At 43.2% G+C, this 11747-nt stretch overlaps 1 pseudogene; it reads left to right on the plus strand.

Annotated features, from left to right (window-relative positions):
- Positions 1–9886: 9886 nt before the first annotated feature.
- On the plus strand, positions 9887–10437 carry LOC100960471 (annotated as a pseudogene).
- The last annotated feature ends 1310 nt before the right edge of the window (positions 10438–11747 follow it).

The following is an 11747-nucleotide window of genomic DNA, read 5'->3' on the forward strand; positions in this document are numbered from 1 at the left end:
CACGCCCCAAGGCGCCCCCCTCAGCGTCCGCGGCCCCAAGCGCTCGCAGCAGCGCCCGGGTTCGCTCGGGGCGACCGTGCGTGTGGCGACGGCGGCTGCGGCTCCCCCATGCCACCAGCCTCCCTCAGCGGCCGCTCGCCGGGCCGCCTCCTCGGGGCGGGGTGTCCGGCGCGGCGCGGGGCGGGGCGGCGCGGCGGGACAGCGACGACGGCCGGCCCGGTCTGGTCTCTGCCGCAGACGGAGGAGCAAGCTGGGGAGACCCCGGCTGAGGAGGCGAGCTCGGGGGCACCTCCGCTCTGAGCCGCTGCTTCTCCAGCCGCACGTCCGAAGACCCAAGGCGAGGGTTGCACGGGACTGGAGAAGGGCGTGGTCTCGAGACCCAATCTGGGACACCAGATTTCTTGCCCTGGCGGCCGGCCTTGAGGGAGACTCCGAGGTCACTGGCCGAGTCGGGGCTCAGTGGCACCATGTCCGCCTGTGTGCCAGGGCCCTTGCCGGAACGGAAGTCTCAGGAAAGTGGCATTTATTTATGCAACACGGAGAGGACACAGGGCCTTGGGAAGCCCCGGCCGGGCGGAACTGGACGGAGCGTCCGGGCCCAGGACCTAGCGTGGGGCACCGCACGCACCCGCGGCGGCGCCTCTCGACTCCAGGCCACCACCAACGGGCTAGCGGTGGGACCAGGGAGAGGCCGGGACGGGAGTGGGAGACTCGAAGACCCGGTCCTCGCTCGGACGGCCTGCTGTGTCACCTTGGAGGTGGGCAAAACTTCTGAGCCTCGGTTATCGCGTCTGTAAGCTCAAATCAGCGGCCCGGGAGACGACCAACTGACACGGCAGCCTGCACAGGGGCTGGTATGGCCCGCCTGCCGCCCCTGTGCGGCAGAACCTCCAGGCGCGGGGCCCGGGAACCTCGGGATGCACCAGCCTGCGAGCCCACCGTGACTCCGCGAGGGCGGCTGCTATTGACAGCCACCCTTGTGAGGAACTTCTCGCGCAGCCCTCCCGCTTTCCCATCCCTAAGGGGTCTCACGGCCCTCCCTCCTTTTTCCCTCTCTTCTGAGGAAATCCCGCTCAGCCTGCCCCTGACTGGGCCGCGGAAAAGGCGCGCGGGGCGGGGGATTTGCGCTGGCCGCGGCGCATGCTCAGTAGTTTGAGATTGGGCGGGTATCCAGGGCGGGGAGCCTAGCTTAAGGGAGGCTCCGCTGATTGGTCGAGCTTCTCAGGTCACTCCCACCGCCTGCTGATGGACAGCGTCTTACCTGTTGGGTTGACCTCGGAAACGCGCGGTGGACCGGGAGACCTTTTGCCCGCCGCCTTTCACACCCAAATACTGTGAAGCTTCACAGTCGCTGTTACCGCGTTGGGAGACGCCGTCCATTACGTACCACTGTCCCCCTGAAAGCCGAACGTTGGCCTAAAGGGTAATCTTAACAGTAGTAGAAAAAAAAATACCAATCTAACACAGAAAGCAAAACACTTTTCCGTTCTGGACTTCATAGTCAGGTCTTGCGCATACTAAAATTGGAGAAAACACATACAGTCAGCCCTCAGTAAATGCTTGATGGATTGGGTTGTTTTCCTAATAGTTCGGCCCGCAGGATGTATCATTGAGTAAGCCTGACCATTGAAAGATAAACAAGCAATGTGTGATAATAAAAACAATTACACACTAACCGATTTCCTCCTAAAAATGGAGTTGGGTGACCCCAATAGAGTAGAGCAGGTGGCAGGCCCGGGAACTAGCACTGTTTGCTTCGAGCATGCTCAGCTCGTGATTACTCCTCTGAGCTGCTGTTCTCAGAACCATAAATTAAAGTTTCCCTGTGAGCTTCTGACTCTCTAAAAAGTACCAGACAGCAGAAACTTTTCCCTAGCTGCGTTACCTAGGCTCTCTAATCTGTACCCACCTCCATGGAAGACAAAGAGATTTTATTTTTTTAATGAAAAACAAAAGCACCCAAGATTGTGGGGTTTTATTTTCTTTTTTCTTTTAATTTGTGAGTGCACAATACAGCATTGTAAATTTTTTTTCCTTTTTTTTTTTGAAGGGCTACTTGATTTTTAAAAAAATGTGGAGTCAAACAACAAAATGTCATTTTGTTTTAAAAAGTTGATTTTATTAGCAATTCATAAACTGGGGAGCATCCTCTGTACAAATAGATCCAAGAGTTCTTTAAACAGGACTTTTGTAAGGTAATTTAAGCAGAAACAAGGGAACAGCGTAGGCAAAAAAGCAGATTGGTTAACATCAAATTGTCTTAGGTTAAAGCTGAGGGGACTGCCGCCTATTGACTAGGCCTCTTTTGATTGGTTGCTGTGAATCTCCTCCTTTTTGGAAAACTGACCTTTTTAGATATTCTCCTCTTTTATTAAAGTTTCCATTTAATTATTTGGCACTTAACACAAGTAACTCCATTTGTTTGGTCTGTTTGGGCCTAGTGCAGGAGCCCAGTTCAAAGCAATGGCTTCCTAGGCCAGGGCAGTGGCTCATACCTGTAATCCTATCACTCTGAGAGGCTGAAGCAGGAGGATCACTTGAGGCCAGGAGTTCAAGATCTGTCTAAACAAGAAAAAGACCCCGTCTCTACAAAAAATAGAAAAATTACCTGGGTGTTGTGGCATGTACCTATAGTCTCAGCTACTTAGGAGGCTGAGGCAGGAGAATTATTTGAGCCCAGGAGTTTTGAGGTTACAGTTAGCTATAATGACATCACTGCGTTCTAGCCCCAGGTGACAGAGCAGCAAGACCCTATTATAAAAAAACACACATAATCACCTCCTATAAATTTTATTTATATATTTGTATATCTGTGTTTTTCAAACTTTTTTTATCTCACGGCACACTTGAACCTATAGGTAAACTTAAATTTATGTCGACCACACTTAAAATCATGTTGACCAAAAAAAAAAGTGAAAAGGCTCGGTGCCTGTGGCTCAAGCAGCTAAGGCGCCAGCCACATACACCTGAGCTGGCAGGTTCGAATCCAGCCCCCGCCTGCCAAACAACAATGATGGCTGCAACCAAAAAATAGCTGGGCGTTTTGGCAGGTGCCTATAGTCCCAGCTACTTAGGAGGTGGAGGCAGGAGACACACTTGAGCCCAGGAGTTGGAGGTTGCTGTGAGCTGTGATGCTACAGCACTCTACCCAGGGCAACAGCGTGAGGCTCTGTCTCAAAAAAAAGTGAAAAAAAAGAATGCTATCCTTTGAACTTCTTTCAAAAATAATTTAATTAATGATCTTTAAAAATTTTGCAGCACTCCTAAGATCCTCTCAGGGCACACCATGGCACATTGGTTGAAAATCAAGGACATATATTGAAAGTAAAGATTCTCCCAAACCTGATAAATTCTGTGCTTGCTTGCTGATTCACTATATTCTAGAATTGGCAGATTTTCATTTAGGAAGAGGGACTGTGCCAGTAGTAATGATTAACAATGCCCAAGTACAAGTTCTGACAGAAGGAGGCCTGGAAATGGGAACTAAGCCCAGGCACATGGATACACCTAGCAACCCGGAGTTGAGCTTCTTCCTCCTAGTGAAGTGATATTGATAACAAATGGGACATTTTTCACGTTTAAACAGAAATTCCGTCCTTACTGTTACAGGTTGAATTGTGCCCCCTAAAAAGATATAATAAAGTCGGCTCAGTGCCAGTAGCACAGTGGTTACGGCACCAGCCACATACACTGAGTGGCAGGTTCGAACCCAGCCCAGGCCAACTAAACTGCAATCAAAAAATAGCTGGGCATTGTGGAGGGTGCCTGTACTCCCAGCTATTTGGGAAGCTGAGGCAAGAGAATCACGGAAGCCCAAGAGTTAGAGATTGCTCTGAGCTGTGACGCTAAGACACTCTACCGAGGACAACATAGTAAGACTCTGTCTCAAAAAAAAAGATATAAAGTCTTAACCCGAGTACCTGTGGATGTAGCCTTGGTTGGAAATAGGTCCTTGCAGATCTAACCAAGTTAAGATGAGATCATACTGCATTAGGTGAGTGGACCCTAATCCAGTATGAATTGTGTCTTTATAAGAAAAGAAAAGACACAGATACAGACACAAAGGTAGAACATTATGAGACAACAAAGGAAGAGTTTGGAATGATGCATATTGATAAGCCACAGAAGAAGGATTGCCAGGAACTACCAGGAGCTGGGAGAGGCGTGAAAGGATTCTTCCCTAGAGTCATTTAAGGCAGTGGTTCTCAACCTGTGGGTCACAACCCACAAGAACTGTGTTAAAGGCCTGCAGCATTAGGAAGGTTGAGAACCACTGATTTAAGGCATGGTAGAAGATACATCCATCTACTTTAGCTTGAAACAGCAACCCCATCTTTGTTTTTCCAAAACTATACGAAGAAAACTTTCCTTTCTGTTGAAGATGATACTAGTAGGTAGTGGAGATGAAGTATGATTGCAGCCAGTTCTGAAATTTGCATATAAATGACTGTACTATGCCCAGAATTATACTTTCAAGCATTGCCCATGTTTAATGATAACCTCTTACTGCATCATTTGCTTGTTAAGTTTGCTTTAGAATTTGTACATGTCTTTATGACATATAATTAGTTTTAAATCTTTTCCAGATATATCTTGAAAGAGCAGGTCTGTTTTTAGCAAAAATAAAAACCCATAAAGAGTATACACTCATGCTTTGTAGCAATCATGTGAGAGGGGACTCTCTTTATCTTTGTGTTGATTGAGGTTTTTAATAAGCATCTATTACTTGTATACTTCTTTCCTAAATATTTCTTCCATTGCTTGTTTTTTAAAATTATTCAACCACTGCTGAGATGTAGGCTCTTGTAATTTTACTAAGTCCCATATGTAGAAGACACAAGCCTTCAAGGAAGAGCATCTAGGAAAGATACAATTAATCTAACACTGAAGTTTGCAACTACCACTTAGGTTTAATGTTACTGGAAGCATACAGTCCCCCTCCACTCAGGAGACATTTGTACAATAGATGAAACATGAAGTCTTTAAAGGATAGTTGAGGCTAGGGTTTCTCACAGTTTACTACCCATACAAATCACCTGGGGATCTTGTTAAAATGCAGGTTCTGGCTCAGCTCAGTGCCTGTGGCTCAAGTAGCTAAGGCACCAGCCATGTACACCCAACATGGCGGGTTCAAATCCAGCCTGGGCCCGCCAAACAACAATGATGGCTACAGCCAAAAGATAGCTGGGCGTTGTGGCAGGCACCCGTGGTCCCAGCTACTCAGGAAGCCGAGGAGTTGGAGGTTGCTGTGAGCTGTGATGCCATGGCACTCTACCCAGGGAGACAGCTTGAGGCTCCTGTCTAAAAAAAAAAGCAGGTTCTGATTCAGAAGCTCAGGTGTGGTGCCCCAAATCCTGCAGGTCTAACTCCCAGGTGACATCAAGCTCCTCAATCATGCAAATGCTGCTCACTCACAGACCACTTAGGGAGGGACACACATCCATCTCCAGCAGGATGGCACTGCAGGCCTGAAAAATTCGCCAGCAGCAAGACCAAACACCCAGTAGGACAATGGGCAAAACTCATGACCAAAACAATTCACAGAAAAGATACAAAATGACCAAATATGAAAAGATATTTGACCTTATTTATGATAAAAGAAATTCAAATTAAAACGACACTGATACGCAATTTCTCACCAATCAGATTGGCAAAAAAGTCATGAAGTATCATGCTTTAAGTGAATTGGGAAACAGGTGCTCTCACCTGTTTGGTGGAAAGGCAAGACAATATAACCACTATGCAACGGAATGTGGCAATATCTAACAAAATGACATTTGCATTTGTCTTTTCTGCCAGCAGTCCCACTTCTAGAAATTTTCTCTGACAATATGCCTTAAGCAATAAGAAAATATTGTGCACAAAGCATTATCTGTAATGGTAAAATATTGGAAAATACCTAAATACCCAATATTGAAGATTGAATAAATGTGGTATATACAATAAAATATTTCAAACTATAAAAATGAATGAGACGATTATCAGCTAAAGTGAAATGTAGTATTTAAAGAAGTGGAAAAGTATCTGAAGTATGCTGCCTTTGTGTAAAAAATAATGGAAAATAAGAAAATATACTAGCATCTGCTTATTTATGCAAAAAGAAACAAAGAAGGGGTAAGCCAGAGATTAATAAATTTATTCATCTTCAGGTGTTAGGTGGGAACAAAGTATTATAGAAAAATGAGAAAGAATGAGGGAAGTTTGGAATGAATTACACTTCTTTTAATATACTTTTTTGTACAATTCTGACATTTTTATGTTAATGTTTCACATATTCTAACCAAAAAAAAAAAAAGAGAAAGTCAGAAAAGAAATAAAATAACAGGAATGGCTAGGTACAATGACTAATGCCTGTGATCTTAGAACTTTGAGAGACTGAGGCAAGAGGATCACTTCAGGCCAGGAGTTCAAAACCCACTGGGCAACATCGCAAGACCCTGTCTCTACAAAAAAAAAAAAAAAAAAATAGAAAAATTAGCTGAGCATGGTGGCTCCTGCCTGTAGTCCTAGCTACTGGGGAGGCTGAGGTAGAAGGAGCACTTGAGCCCAGGACTTTGATGTTATAGTGAGCTATCATTATGCCACTGTGCTCCAGCCTAGGTGATGGAATGAGACTCTTGTCTCCAAAGTATAAATAAATACTTTTTAAAAATTCACAAGAATAGAGAAAGGCCTAAAATTGAATATATACAGAAACAAAAATAATAGGAGAGACCTGTATTTCAAATAAATAATATAACCACACCAAAAGGGAAAAAATTTTAAAAAGAATGAGCCCAGGTAACTTTGTTTTGTTTTTTTTTTGTTTTTAGAGACAGAGTCTTCCTTTATCGCCCTTGGTAGAGTGCCATGGTGTCACACAGCTCACAGAAACCTTCAACTCCTGGGCTTATGCGATTCTCTTACCTCAGCCTCCCAAGTAGCTGGGACTACAGGCTCCTGTCACAACACCTAGCTATTTTTGAGCCCTGGTAACTTTGAACGTGGTATTTGAACTATATGCCATTAGTTCATGGCATGCTAAAGACACAAAGAATTAAAAAATTATAGTGAACTCTATAGTAAGTAAGCTTTATTTTTTGGAGATGTATAGCAATTCCGAAATGACTTTCTGTATATTCTAAGATCAAACAAATAATAACAGGAAGTAGGTTTATCATCGCCAGGGAAGGATTTTAGGAATGTGGAAAGGGGGAAGGCTAGAATAAACTCTGGTGCTGCATTGGATTTGGGACTATCAGTATAAACTCATGAATTTTATTTTATTTTTATTAAGACAGAATTTCACTATGTCACCCTCAGTAGAGTGCTGTGATGTCACAGCTCACAGCAACCTCCAACTCTTGGGCTTAAGTGATTCTCTTGCCTCAGCCACACAAGTAGCTGGGACTATAGGCGCCCACCACAATGCCTGGCTATTTTTTGTTGCAGTTGCTGTTTAGCTGGCCTGGGCTTGGTTCAGACCTGCCAGCCTGGGTGTATGTGGCCAGTGCCCTACCCACTGAGCTACAGGTGCCACCAAATTTTAATACAGACAGATGAGAGAAAGAGAGAGATGAGTAGATCCATACATATATGTCAGTGGTATGCTACTGGCTCACACCCGCTCCGGATAAGCAATTCTTAAATTTTCAAGAATTTTGCCGACAGATTGATGTTAAATTGATGCCTTTAAATTGGCTAAGGTGGGAGTATTATCACCAAGGAATTCAGTAGATGCTACAAATTAAGGATTTTTCCCCCAAAAAGCCAGCTTTTGACCATTTATTAGCACACTATGGGTGTGTGTGTATACATACATGTGTCCTAGTTCTATCCACTAAAAAGTCTTACAACCACACACCCTAGTAGCAATGAGCATACCTAGCACCTAGAACTTGCTTTTTAAGTAGCATTCTCCACTAAAAGGAACCAGGGCTTCTTAATGAAATAGCTGATTCCAGGACTAGGGGCAGGGAAAGTTCAAGAGAGACCCGCAAAGTCTTAGCTAGATGTGACCTGACTGTTGTATGCCCCATGCTTTCCAGGACTCACTCTAGGCCCTGCCCAGTGACTACCCAGAGGCTTTTGTACACTCTCAGTGAGGCTGAAGCCCATCCTGCCCCTGAGATCCTGTTTAGCTATTCTTTCCTTGGATCCTTCATCTAAGAGCTGCAAGACTGCCCTTCCACAGCTTGGGGTATACTTGCTACTCAGTTTTTACAATAATTGCCATTAAGATACATGTATATGTAAATTGTTCTCCATAAAACAAAAAATTTCATTGAGAAAATTCCATGAAGCAGCATCCTGGGGCAACTAAAGAAAGAACTAGCAAAATAAAAATAGAAATAAAAAATAAATCAGAAGAAATTACCCCTTGGGTAGGGGTAGAGGTACACCACTGAGGTCCCCCTTCAAGGAAAAACTAGTTGCCCAGAACGTCTGATGAGCAGACAGCTGACAGCCTCAGCTGCCACTCTATCAAGGCTGCCTCAGCAGCCTCTGCTATAGAAAGCACTTCCCCAGGGATCACACTTGCCAGGGAAGCTCACATTGGGTGAATGAATAAAGTAGGAGCTGACAGGCTTGGCCATTTCAGGCTGATGTGGGAAAATTCTGATGGACCATTCTGATTCCAGAGCTCTCTGCTGGGCTGGCAAATGCTTTGACGAGCCTGCATCACGGTTCAGCTTCCCTCTCTGCCCGTGCCTGAATCCAACTCCTTCCCATCAAAGGTGTTGATCCCCAGTGGACATCACTCTGAACTTCAACTCAGTATCTGCTTGTGGAGAGCCCAGCCTGCAACAGTACAGAAGGAAGCAGAGGTTGTCAGGTGGAAGATAGGAGGCAAAGTTAGAAAGAAATGGATGAGAAATGGATGAAATTATGAGAGAAGAGAAAGAAATAAAAGGAAATCCAGACCTAGACATATCAGAATGAAACTGCAGAACCAGACAAAGAGAAGATCATGACGGCTGTCAGGATGAAAAGACTACTCACAAAGATAAATGGCAATTCAACAACAACACAAGCTAGAAAACAGTAGAATAATGACACCAGCATGCTGACCCGAAATACCTGCCAACTGAGAATTTTGTGCTGAGTAAAACTGCCTTTCAAAAATGAAGGCAAAATAAAGACATTTTTAAAAAAAAATACTAAAGATGCTAACTACCAACGTGGTATCTATGAGAAATAGAAAAAATCTACATTGGCCTATAAAAAATAGTGATTGAATCAGTATAGTAAAACTTCCCACAAAGCCTTACATGATCTTATATGTAACAAAGCCTTAGGAATCTACAAAAACTATTAGAACTAATAAACAAGTTCAACAATGTTGTAAGATACACAATATGCAAAAGTCAATTATATTTTTACACACTAGAAGGAATAAGCTACAAAAAGAATTTAGAAAAACAGTTCTATTGATACTAGCATAAAAAAATAAAATACTTAGAATTCAATTTAACAAATTCAAGACTTACACACTGAAAACTACAAAAGATAGTTGAAATTAATTGAGTAAAATCTAAATAAACAGAAAGATATATCATAAAAGTGGATTGCAAGGCTTAATATTGGTGTGACATCAGTCTCCAAATTGCTATAAAGATTCAACACAATTCATAGCAAAATCTGAATGGGCTTTTTGCATCTGACAAGCTGATCATAAAGTTTATATAGAAATGCAAGAAAGTCAGAATGTCCAACACCATCCTGAAAATAAAAACCAAGTTGGAGGACTCACAGGTCCCTACTTCAAAACTTACCTCAAGCCTACAACAAACTAGAATGTGTAGTATTAGCATAAGGATAAAAATACGGATCAGAGACACCATAGACCAGCGACCCCAGCAGCGCAGAGGCCGTGAATAATAGCTCTTCAAATCTGCAGTAAAAAATGGCCTCCAATAAAACTACCTTGCAAAAAATGGGAAAGAAACAGAATGGAAAAAGTAAAAAGGTTGAAGAGGCAGAGCCTGAAGAATTTGAGGTGGAAAAAGTTCTGGATTGATGAGTAGTAAATGGGAAGGTGGGGTATTTCCTGAAATGGAAGGGATTTACAGATGCTGACAATATGTGGGAACCTGAAGAAAATTTAGATTGTCCAGAGTTAATTGAAGCATTCCTTCATTCTCAAAAAGCTGGAAAAGTAAAAGGTGGTACAAAAAGAAAATCTTTATCTGATGGTGAATCTGATGACAGCACATCAAAGAAGAAGAGAGAAACTGCTGACAAACCCAGAGGCTCTGCCAGAGGTCTTGACCCGAAAGGATCACTGGTGCCTCAGACAGCAATGGAGAGTTAATGTTTCTTATGAAATGGAAAGATTCAGATGAGGGAGATTTGGTGCTGGCAAAAGAGACAAATATGAAATAGCCTCAAATTGTTACTGCTTTTTATGAAGAGAGACAAACGTGGCATTCTTGTCCGGAAGATGAAGCTCAGTAATTGTTTGCATTGCTTTTTATATATTTATACATATCTGGGTCTTGGTTTTTGACTGACGAATGTGAAGAAATAACTACATTCTAATAAATCAACTTTGATATGTTCAAAAAAAGAAAAAGAAATACAGATCAATGTAATGTAATTCATAGTCCATAAATAAACCAATACATTATGGGCAAGATTGTGCTAACATTTTTTGATGGGGAAAGAATAGTCTTTCCACAAATGATACTGGAACAACTTTATATCCACATGCAAAAGAATGGATACCATAAACAAAAATTAACTCAAGATGGATCAAAGACTTTTTTTTTTTTTGAGACAGAGCCTCAAGCTGTCCCCCTGGGTAGAGTGCCATGGCATTACAGCTCACAGCAACCTCCAACTCCTGGGCTCAAGCGAGTCTCTTGCCTCCGCCTCCCAAGTAGCTGGGACTACAGGCGCCCGCCACAACGCCCGGCTATTTTTTGGTTGCAGCCGCATTGTTGTGTGGCGGGTCCGGGCTGGGGATTCGAACCCGCCACCTTAGGTGTACGTGGCTGGCGCCTTAGCCTGTTGAGCTATAGGTGCCGAGCCTTTTTTTTTTTTTTTGATTTTTTTGTTTTTTTGTTTTTTTTGTTTTGGATCAAAGACTTAAATGAAAGAACTAGAAGGTTGAAGAAAACAGAGGCAAACATCTTTGTGACCCAGATTAGGTGATGTTTTCTTAGATATGACACCAAAAGCATGAGAAACCAAAGAAAATAGATAAACTGGACTTCATCAAAATTAAAAACTTTTGTACTTCAAAGGATACTATCAAGAAAGTGAAAAGGTAACTCAGAATAGGAGAAAATATTTGCAGATCCTATTTCTGATGAGGGTCTAGTATCTAGATTATATAAAGACCTCTTACATTTCAGTAATAAAAAGACAAATCACCCAATTAAAAATGGACAAATCTGAGCAGACATTTCTTCAAAAAGCACAAATAGCCAATAAGTATATGAAAAGATGCTCAAAATTATTAGTCACTAGGGAAAAAAGGAAACTAAAGCCATGAGATATTACTTCACATGTTCTAGAAATAAAGCCAAACAAGGGGGGTGCCCATAGCTCAGTGAGTGGTCGCCGGCCACATACACCAAAGCTGGCAGGTTCGAACTCTGCCCAGGCCAGCTAAAACAACAATGACAACGGCAACAAAAAAATAGCCAGGTGTTGTGGCGGGCACCTGTAGTTCCAGCTACTTGGGAAGCTGAGACAAGATAATTGCTTAAGCCCAGGAGTCTGAGGCTGCTGTGAGCTGTGACTCCACTGCACTCTACCCA

The sequence above is a fragment of the Otolemur garnettii genome, unplaced genomic scaffold, assembly GCF_000181295.1.
Source record: "Otolemur garnettii isolate 467f Iridium unplaced genomic scaffold, OtoGar3 scaffold00034, whole genome shotgun sequence".
Classification (NCBI taxonomy): Eukaryota; Metazoa; Chordata; class Mammalia; order Primates; family Galagidae; genus Otolemur; species Otolemur garnettii.